At 35.9% G+C, this 11669-nt stretch overlaps 1 non-coding gene across 1 annotated transcript; it reads right to left on the bottom strand.

Annotated features, from left to right (window-relative positions):
* Positions 1–6481: 6481 nt before the first annotated feature.
* LOC129492386 (U6 spliceosomal RNA) lies at positions 6482–6583 on the bottom strand. Its single transcript, XR_008660846.1, has one exon. It is a non-coding gene; the product is annotated as a U6 spliceosomal RNA (small nuclear RNA).
* Between the last annotated feature and the right edge of the window lie 5086 nt (positions 6584–11669).

The raw sequence follows: 11669 nt of genomic DNA, 5'->3' as shown, positions 1-11669 counted from the left end.
AAAATTAGTTCTTCTGATTTCTAATTCATAGACTTACTTTCTCTATTTTTATAGATTGAAATTCACTTTGTATTTTTAAAATTAAAAGCATTGAGTTAATCATAAATATTTATCTAACAAATCTATTTCTTAGATGTATCTATCATGATAAAATCTCAGAGACCTTGCCCAAGGATCTGCTTCTCTTTACAGGGGACTGTTTTCCTTTCTGTGATATCAACACGTAATAAAACATACACATGTTGAATTTTAAATACTTAATTTTAATCATTTAAATGTTTCTAACTTTTACATTTCCCACCCAAATTCCTTAAGAGTTTGTTTAGGTAAAGTATTTCTAAATGAAAGTGTATACTTTTAAACGGAGGAAGCACTTTGCAAACATATGACACATTTGTCATAGTCTGAGAACACACATACCGTTGCCCTAAAAGTAATTTTTCTTTGTTTTTGCCCTTGAAAATAGAGAAAAAAAATACATCCAAAATGTGTTTCTAATTGCTGTATGGCTTAACTTTTTCTTTCCGCATCAAATTTTTTTTGCATAAAGGATCTTTCCTCTCTGACAGAGACAGCTTTTATACTTGATTGATGTTATAGTGAAGTTGTCATTCGAACTGAAAAATTAGCCCTGCCATGAAAGGTAAAGAAGCACAGATGAGAGGGCAAAATATTTTTCTGCATCACTTTGAGGTCTGGTGAAATGAAAAGCAGTATTTTCACAGAAGCCATCCTCTCCCAGTCATAGAACAAAGGATACCTTTTCTGATGGACAAGCCAAGCTTCACTCTGGATTTCACTCCCAGGACTGTGTGAGGACGATGGCTTCGCAAAGCTCTGATCACAACCATCTCGGTGTGGCATGAAGCTCTTAGCATGATAACATCTCTAATATCATCAGGGAATTCACAGAAGGGGGGTGTAGCCTCAAAAGGAAAACAGTCCTGTGTAAAGAGAAGCAGATCCTTGGGCGAGGTCTCTGTTTTGAGCTGTAATCACAAGTTTTTCTCCTGAAGTTGGGGCCACACACCTCAACTCTTATCTCAGTGAATCCACAACAAAATAATTTCCTTACTTCAAGCATGAGATAAAAATAAATCACAGTTCTAGGATAGTGTAGAAATTCAATGAAGATCAAAGATATGTCCTTTCTCCAACAATACTTTAAATTCTCACTATATCTTTGGGATTTTATTTTCTTTTGAGATCTGATTCCAAGTATACTATTTGGCATTTACATTAAGAATGCACATTTAATAAATAATGTGATAATGAATATAAGGGCGGGTCTGTATACACATACGATTAAAAAGGATTATGCTACGTCTCAACGAAGGAGGAAAAAGGACGGTACAAGGTTAAGAATTCACTAAGAAACGGGGTGTTTAGAGATCTCTGAAAAGTTTTACTTGAAGTGGTATTAAGAATATTTCATGTAAAAGTAGGTTATGTCTGTCAGCCCTTTTGTTACGGGATCTTGTGCAAGAAAGAATTCAGGTCGAGTCCGTAAAGTGAAAACAAGTTTATTAAGAAGGTAAAGGAATAAAAGAATGGCTACTCCATGGAGCAGCCCCAAGGGTTGCTTGTTGCCCATTTTTATGGTTATTTCTTGATTATATGCTAAACAAGGGGTGGATTATTCTTGCCTCCCCTCTTTAGACCATATAGGGTAACTTCCTGATGTTATCATAGCATTTGTAAATTATCATGGGGCTAATGAGAGTGTAACAGTGAAGACAACCAGACATCACTCTTGTTGCCATCTTGGTTTGGGTGGGTTAGAGCTGGCTTCTTTACTTCAGCCAGTTTTATCAGCAAAGGTCTTTATGATCTGTATCCTGTGCTGACCTCCTATCTTATCCTGTGACTTAGAATGCCTTAACCATCTGGGAATGCAGCCCAGTAGGTCTCAGCCTTATTTTACCCAGTCCCTATTCAAGATGGAGTTGCTGTGGTTCACATGCCTCTGAGAGTTTTATGGCAGAAAACCATATCTATGAATCAACCTAGAAAGTCTCACTCAAAATGCTATTGCTAAAAGAAAGAATATAACAAGACCATTATGTGAAGCAGAAGGCTTTCCAGCTCTATGTGGTTGTGCAAGTAAGTAAAGTGTGTTCCTTGCACCTCGTGTGGAAGTCTGATCATTGGCCAGCTCTGAGCTATTACTGTTCTCTTCCTTCACACCCAGTTTGAAGTATATTTTCCTTGACTCTTCAAAGTAGACGGCATGTCACTTTTTAAATGTTCATTTCCCCAGATGAATTCCCAAGATGTAGTCATCATCTCATCCTACCACATCTTCCCTTCTTCCCTATAACTGAGATAAAAGAAAACAAAATGAAAAATTCATAGGAAAACCAAAAAGTGTCCTGTGTTTATCCTTTGAAAATATTGACGATGATTAGGTGGAAATAAATTAGAGCACAGCATATATGAAGTGTCAATAAGTCAATTACAGTTGTTGGGGGAAGATCTTAAAAAACTGCATGTTGAAATGTAAATGGAGTTGGTTTTTTTTTTGATAAATGGCACATAAATATTTGACAATGATCATATAAATAATGAGAAAACATTGAGAGAATAGCTTCAGATAGTGTTACAGAATTATAAAATCTGTGATCCATAAAGAAATTTACAAGAAACAAACTGCCACATTAATGGTGGTTGAAATATTATCTTTTATTTTTTTCCATACGTTTGTAGATGTGATTTTTTCTACCTTTTATTGACCCAAAATGCTCTATTTTTCTTATCTTCAAGAGCAGCCAGCCAGGTGCGGTGGCTCGTGCCTGTAATCCCAGCACTTTGGGAGGCCAGGGTGGGTGGATCACCTGAGGTCAGGAGTTCGAGACTAGCCTGGCCAAAATGGTGAAACCTCATCTCTACTGAAAACATTAAAAAATTAGCTGAGCATGGTGGCACACGACTGTAATCCCAGCTACTTGGGAGGCTGAGGCAGGAGAATCACTTGAACCCAGGAGGCAGAGGTTGCAGTGAGCCGAGATCGTGCCATTGCATTCCAGCCTGAGCAAAAAGAGCGAAACTACGTATCAAAAAAAAAAAAAAAAAAAAAAAGAAAGAAAAAAGAAAAAGAAAGAAAGAAAAAAAAAATCAAGTAGTCTTGGACCCTGAAGCAAGTAAAATATTGATTAGCCATTGCCAAAGTTTCAGTGTTACTAACTCATTGTATTTGCACTTAAAGCCCTATTGTGCCTCCAAGGAGCACTGTATTTTATACCATTTGATAGAATCCAGAACATATTTGTTTGCTTCTGCAAAATATAATAGGGAAAGTTGACCAGAGACAAAATCTAATGTTATTTTTTTCAGTATACATTAGCTATTGTTGATTACTTTACTCATCATTAGTTAAGTGCCAAATCTGCCTGCGTTTATGCTGCAAGAAGAGATATAAATCCTTTTATAACAGGGATGACACTGAAAATTAGGCTAATGGCAGCAAAAGCTGACATTTATTGAGTGCTTGTTATGTGTCAGACACAATTCCAAGTGCTTTTTCCTGTTCAAATCCATTTAAAAGTACATACCAACAACTTCATAAGGTACAGACTGTAAAGCAAAAATAAAATTGTTAGTCCCCCATGGACTGAACAGCCCCGCCCTCTTGGCCGAAGGAATTGCAAAGAAACCTGAAAACTAGTTCAGGCCATGACAGGAAGAGAGAGGCAGACATGCCTCATTACATCCTTCTCCCTCTGGAATTCAGGCACAACTGACCAGCATTCACGTTAAAACAGAGATCTCGAGACTGACAAAGCAGGCTCTTTGTAGCAGTAAGACACCAAATCCCAACCTGACTCTGGTATAGCATCACATGACACATCGCAGACCCTAAAGCAAATCCAAGTATTTTACCTCAAAATATATTTATTTGGCAATTTTGGAATGGCCTGCAAAGCCATCTCTTGGGGAAATTTGCAGTCTGTAAAAAGCACAAGTAAAAGTGCAAGTGTAAAAAGGATGCCGGTCCCTCACTAGGTCTTTTCCAGAGAGCCGACACCTTCTGAGGTCCAATAAGAGACATTTACCTTCTATTCTCTCTGAAGCCTGTTACCTGGAGGCTTCATCTACATGACAAGAGCCTGGGCTTCCACCTCCCCCATCCCCTTATCTTGACTCAAGCATTTCTTTATGCTGACTTTAACTCTCTAAGCAGGGCTTAACTCTTTCAACCAATTGCCCATCAGAAAAATCTTTGAATCTATCTAGAACCTGAAAGCTCCCTGCTTTAAGATGTCCTGCCTTTCCAGGCTGAGCCAATGTGTATGTTATGTGTATTGATCTATGTCTTTGCCTGTAACTCCTGTCCGCTAGAATGTGTAAAACCAATCTATAACCCAACCACCCAGGGCACGTATTCTTCGGACCTCCTCAAGCTGTGTCCCGGGTCATGTTTCTCTAATCCGACTCAGAATAAATCTCTTCAAATATTTTACAGAGTTTGGCTTTTTTCGTGAACAGGGCTATTTTTATTCCAGTTTATAAGTAAGGAATTCAGAGCAGGAATTATATATCAGATATTGCCTTACAAAAATGTCAGTACCATGTGAATCTTCATCTTTCTAGACCAGCCTGGGCAACATGGTGAAACCCCATCTCTATTAAAAAATACACAAATCAGCTGCTTGGTGGTGTGCACCTGTAGTTCCAGCTACTTGGGATGCTAAGGTGGGAGAATGAGCCTGGGAGGTCCTGAGCCTGGGGAGGTGGAGGCTGCAGTGAGCCGAGATTGTGCCACTGCACTCCACCTTGGGTCATAGCCAGACCCTGTCTCAAAAATAAAGAGAGAGAGAGAGAGAGAGAGATAAACAGAATAAAACCCAATGCATTATCACAAATAAACACAGCACCACACAAGTCAGGAAACCCAACGTGCTAGCACTCCACTCTAGAACCTCTTCGAGGGCTCACTCCCCATCTCTTCTCTCCTGATTTTTATGAAAATTACTGACTTACTTTTCCTTGTAATATTACACTCTCACATTTGTTCCTCAACACTGGAGTTTCATTTTTTTCTATTTGTTTTTCTTTTATAAAGGCAGAATTCTAGGTGTTCTTTATTTTTGTGAGAATCACCTATTTTATTGCATGAGTGATATTTTATTTGTTGTGATTGCTGTACTGCACTGAATGAATGTACCACAATATATTTATCTGTAACCACTGTTGAGGTAATTTTTCCAGTTTATGGCTTGAATAAAAAATACTGTCTTAAGCATTCTTATACATGTATCTTTAGGCATATGTGAACATATTTTTGTTGGGAAATATATTTGAAAATAGTATTTCTGAGTCTTAGAACATGAATTTATTCACGTTTAGTAAATTACGCAAATTTGTTTTCAGGAGTGCTTGTAAATGTTTCACATTGCATATTTTCTGGATTTAAAGCCATTGCCAGTTATATATTTTGCAAAATTTTTTTTTTTTTTAAGATGGAGTTGCACTCATTGCCCAGGCTGGAGAGCAATGGCGTGATCTCAGCTCACTGCAACTTCTGCCTCCTGGATTCAAGCGATTCTTCTGCCTCAGCCTCCTGAGTAGCTGGGATTGCGGGCTCCTGCCACCACACCCGGCTAATTTTTTGTATTTGTAGTAGAGACAGGGTTTCATCATGTTGGTCAGCCTGGTCTCAAACTCCTGACCCCAGATGATCCACCTGCCTTAGCCTCCCAAAGTGCTGGGATTACAGGCATGAGCCACCGCGCCTGGCCTGTAAATATATTTTACCCGCCGTGGTGTGCCTTTTTATTCTCCCCATTTGTCCTTTGATAAGTAAAAGTTCTTAATTATAGCATTGTTAAATTTATCAGCATTTTCACTTACAGTTAATGCTTTTAAGTCCTATTCAAGGTGACTTTTTTTTATCAAAAAAGAAAATATTTTAAAATCTAAAAGATATATTTATCCTATCTTTCTTATTTACATCTATAATACTTCCTGTATTTATATGATGTGAAGTAGGAAGCTATGTTTTAAGGATTTAAGTATATATGTGTGTGTGTGTGTGTGTGTGTACACACACAAAATGCATAAATAATGCAAATATATATATATTTTTTACCATGACTATACAATTAACCAAGTTCTGCTTATTGAAATGGCCATACTTTTTCCATTGACTGCAGTGACAGTTTTGTTTTAAATCTACTGTTTTTATGAATGGGTATGATTCTGGGTTTTCCATTCTATTTTATTGTAGTATTTCTCTATCATTGTAGAAACACCATATTATCTTTTCTTCTTTTGTCTTAAACCAAGGGGGGGGATGCTTCCCCCATTTTATTTATTTTATTTTATTTTTCTTTACTGGTATCTTTCATAACTGAACTTATTCGTATTCTGTGAAAGCCATTCCTTCAGCTACAAAATACTTACTTGAAGAAAGGAAAATATTTTTTATTATTTTTCAGAAAATGACAAAAAGAGCCCTTTATTCATCTGTTCATGATGACTCAAAAACATGGAACGCTTCACAAATTTGCATGTCATCCTTGTGTCGGGGCCATGATAATCTTCTCTATATCGAAACACCGTATTATCTTAATTGCTGTAACTATAAAAATCTTGGTATCCAGTAAAACAAATTCTTCCACAAGTTGCTTCTTCTTTAAAATTTGTCTATTTCTGACCTTTGCATCCTCCTGGAAATTTTAGAGTTTTCTTACCAAATTGTGCAGGGTAATCTACTGAGATTTGCATTAGAGTTGTAAGTAATCTATTTGGGGAGGATAATATTTCTATATTTTCATTGCTTTCATTTTCATGTGAAAGCAATACTGATCTCATATAACAAGATCAGTAGTATTCTGTATTTTAATTTTGGAAAGATTTTTCTAAATTTGGAATTACTTAATATTTTGTAAACTATGTTAAATTACAATTTGGGGGAATTTCTTCATTGGAATGTTTTTAAATAAAGCTTAAATTGCACTGTGATTTTTAGGCCTTTCAGATTTTCTATTTCTCTGTCAGCTTTGCTGATGTTCCATTTTTTCTGGGTACTTGAACATTTCATTTAAATTCAAAATAATTAGCTTAGAGGCAATCAAGATTATCTTCCTTTTTTACTGTTTATTCTGTCTACCTTTATCTTCATAGTAAGTTTTGAAATAAAAACTTAGAAGTTCTCCAAAATTATTATTTTTAACTTTTTTTTTTTTTTTTTTTTGCTTTTTGGGGTACCTCAATTTTCCATATGAATTTTAGGATCATTTTGTTACTTCATGCAAAAACAAAGGTAGGTTTTGATAGTAATTGTATTGAATCTGTAGATCATCTTGGAGCATATTGTTATCTAAACAATATAGAGATTTCAATCAATGAGCATAGGCTAGATTCCATTCAATTGGGTCTTTAATTTATTTCAATGATGTTTTGTAGCCTCCACTGTACACATATTCACTTCTTTTGTTAAATTTATTTTAAAATGTTTCATTTTGGATGCTATTTTAAATAAAGTTACAATTGATTTTTTATACTGATCTTGTAGGCTGCAATCCTGCTGGTTGTATTTATTAACTTTAAAGGTTGTTTTTTTGTGGATTCATTATGATGTTTTATAAATTAGATTGTCCTTGCAAATAGACATGGATTTACTTCTTTACTTTCAATCTGGATGCTTTACTTGACTATTTGCCCTTGCTAGAAATCAAGTAGAATTTGAGTGTAAATTGTAAGACAGGGCATTTCTGTCTTATCATTGACCCCCAAGGGAAAGCTTTCAGGCTCTCATGACTAAGAATAACATTAGATACGGGTATTTTGAGATACCCTTTATCAGTTTGAGGGGCTCTATTCTATTGTTAGTTGTTGAGTATTTTCATCATAAATTGGTGTTGGATTTTAACAGATTTTTTTTCTGTGTCTATCGAGATGATCATGTAATTTTGGGCTTTTGTTTTCTTGATAAAATACATTACTTCAATTGATTTTCTAACAGGGAACCAACCTTGCACTTTTGGGGAAAGTCTCACTTGGTCATTTTCTTAGACTGTTTTCTGATACTATAACAGAATACCATAGACTGGGTAATTTATAGAGAATAGAGATTTATTTGGCTTCTGGAGGCTGCGAAGTCCAACAGCATGGCACCAGCATCTGCCCAGACATCTGGTGAGGGCCTTCTTGTTGCCTAGTTACATGGTGGAAGGTGGAAAGGCAGAAGCAAGACATGAGACAAAAAGAACAATAGGGGGCTGCTTTTATTACAAACGCACTCTCACAATCACTAACCCATGCGTGTGACAATGGCATTAAGTCATTCATGAGGACTTGGCTCTCATGACCTAATCACCTCTTAAAGACCACAGATATCAACACTGCTGCATTGGGGATTAAGTTTTCAATGCATAAACTTTTAAGGAAACTTAAAAGTTGAAACCATAGCTGTCATGCTATATAGTCTTTTAAATACGCGGCCGAATTCTATTTACCAGTTTTTTTATTTTATTTTATTATTATTATACTTTAAGTTTTAGGGTACATGTGCACAACATGCAGGTTTGTTACATATGTTAAAACCTAGGCAATACCATTCAGGACATAGGCATGGGCAAGGACTTCATGTCTAAAACACCGAAAGCAATGGCAACAAAAGCCAAAATTGACAAATGGGATCTAATTAAACTAAAGAGCTTCTGCACAGCAAAAGAAACTACCAGCAGAGTGAACAGGCAACCTACAGAATGGGAGAAAATTTTTGCAACCTACTCATCTGACAAACGGCTAATATCCAGAATCTACAATGAACTCAAACAAATTTACAAGAAAAAAACAAACAACCCCATCAAAAAGTGGGCAAAGGATATGAAGAGACACTTCTCAAAAGAAGACATTTATGCAGCCAAAAAACACACCAGTGTTTTATTGAGATTATTTTAGTCTCTCTTCATAAAGCTCCTTTCCCTTAGATTTATTTTTATTATTTTCCATAAAAATAATATATATTTTATCTTTTGTACCCCATCAATGCAGTCTTATAATTATTACTTTATCTAATTGTTTTCAAATCAAATAAGAGAGATAATGTCATTAACAAAAAATACATTTATATTGTCTTTTTTACTTAACTATGCAATTCCTTTCATCAGTGCCCTTTGTTTCTTCATGTAGATTTGAGTTACTGTCTAGGGTCATTTTATTTCTGCCTGAAGAGCTACCTTCACTATTACTTGCAAGACTAATAAAATGACCAATTATTTATATTTTGTTTTGTTTTTGTTTTTGCTTGTATCTTGCAATGTGTTTTCTCCATTTGTGAAAACAGTTGTGCTGCACAGATAATTATTCGTTAATGGCCTCTTTCTTTCTTTCTTTCTTTCTGTGCTTTCAGTACATCATCCTACTGACTTCTGGACATCATAATTTCTGAAGATAAATAAACTGTAATCTCATTGAGGCTTCCTTGTATGCAATGAGTTGCTTCTGTCTTGCTGTTTTCAATACATTTTCTCTGTCTTTGGCTTTTTACAAGTTTTTATGGCATGCCATGGTGTGCATTTCTTTACAACTCTGCCTCAGCCTTCACTTCGTGTTTGTGCAGAGGCTTCAGGTTCAGCAGAAGTGAGTGTGTATGTCCTTCTCTGTCCTGCCCTGAACACCACACAGCCCTGGCCATGTGCAGAGACCCAAGCTTGTGCTTGGGCTTATGGATGCCCAGGAGCCCATGCAGCTTCTGAAAGCTCCCAGGAATACCTTCTTCCCCAGATTTCACTTTCAAGGTTTTGACTTAGCTTGTTTTTGTTTCAAGTGTTCTCCCAATCTCAGGCAGCTGTGTTATTGAATAGTTACTTCTGTTTGTTTGTGTTTTTGACAAACACCCTCTGAGAAAAGGCTGTTCACCCTGGGCAATGTCTGCACCAGGCGAATGGAAGACAAGCCTTACAAATGAGACTTTCTACAGAAAGTCCAGACAGGTCAGATGATGACAGTCGTCTGAGATTGGGACTTTGAAAAAGGCCAAGTTCCATTCTAAGCCTTTGAGTGGCTGCTTTGCTGCTAGTTGTGATCACAGCATTTGATTTTCAAGGCTGTCATGGAGCTGGGAGAGGGTGATGTGAATAGAGCAAGTAAAAATATCACAAAGCTCACTCTTCTACCCAGAGTTAGCTGGTTTTCTTCAGTATAAGTGCTTCCAGATGAGTATAAGCCTTTGGTTATGTTCTGGAGTTTTAATAAAGTTTATTTTGGTAATTTTGGGGAAATGTTCTCGTTTTTATGGAAAGAAGTGTTTCTGGAGCTCCTTGCTCCACTTTTCCTAATGATCTCTAATCTAACTTTAAATCACACACCAAAGTCTAAATCTCGAATATGGCTTTTTGTTTGTTTGTGTTTTGTTTTGTTTTTGTTTGTTTGTTTGCATCTTCCGATCTAGTTTGCTTTTGATACTTTCCAATTCTCCATTGAGATTCTAGATTTTACCTTTTATCTCATTGAATATGTGATTAAAATTAAAGCAGACACTTTCCAATACTAATCAAAAGTTACTTTACATCTATAGCAGAAGGCTGCATACCATTTATATAAAATCAAAGGTACAAGAACCAAACAGTAGAATGTGTAGGGATATATTCTGTAATAAAGCTAAAGAATAACAAAGAGAAAAAGAAAACAAAACAAATCCAAGATCGTGCTATCTTCTCCAGTTAAGATGAGAGGATAGGATTTGAGAAGGAGCACGTGGGTAGTTTAGTGATATAACAAATATTTTATTTCTTAATTTGTATGATGAATTCATGAATACATCTTCCATCATTATGCTTCATAACTTACATATAGTTTATATTACTCTACATAATCATTGCATATTATACATTTGCAAACGAAATCCTATGTATCAATAATAAAACTGTAAGTAATTCCATTATCTTTTACCATCTGAACATAAAAACTAATTAGAAAGAAATAACTTACCAAAAGTAGCATGATTTAGAGTATAAAAAGAAGATGAAAAGTGTTGACAACTGTATATTCATTAAAACATAAAGTCCTGGAATATTAGTTTTGATATAAATGATCTGAAAGGTCAAGATGCTAAGAAATGCTTTCATTATAAACAGAAAGTCTGCAACGTGAACTAATCAAGGCTTCTCAGATGATGACAGGGATTGAAACCTTGACACAAATATGTTTTGACAGTAGTCAAGGGATTCAGAATAAGAGTCTATAATTTAATCAGCTAATTCCAGAAGAGGATCCACAACCAGAAATAGTTTCACATAGGGAGGTACAGAGGTACAAAGAAGGTGGACAGTAAAAATAAGGCAAATGAAAATGACAAGCACTTTCCAAGATATGGGAGCTTGCTTTGGGTAAGAAAGGATGTCTGAAGTTAAACAACTTAGGATAGCCCTGCAGAGGTGCAGATGATTCTCAATGCTTATGTAGAATGTTTAATCTTATAATTATGCAGCCCATGGTATAAGCATCATAGCCGGAAGGCATAATAGGATTTTATCAGTTTACAGATGTGAAGCACAAAACTCAAAATGTTCACCAAAGAACACTATTACCTCACTCAGTCATATTTCAAATGGCAAAACTATGATTTCAGCGTTCATGCTAACTACTATCATATTCAGGTTACAACCAATACTTAGCATAAAAATTGAAGGACTCTAGTACAACCTGAGGTTTTCAATTCT

This window comes from Symphalangus syndactylus, chromosome 10, assembly GCF_028878055.3.
Source record: "Symphalangus syndactylus isolate Jambi chromosome 10, NHGRI_mSymSyn1-v2.1_pri, whole genome shotgun sequence".
NCBI classification, from domain to species: domain Eukaryota; kingdom Metazoa; phylum Chordata; class Mammalia; order Primates; family Hylobatidae; genus Symphalangus; species Symphalangus syndactylus.
Note: the sequence above shows the minus strand (reverse complement) of the source record. Positions and strands in the feature narration are given on the sequence as shown.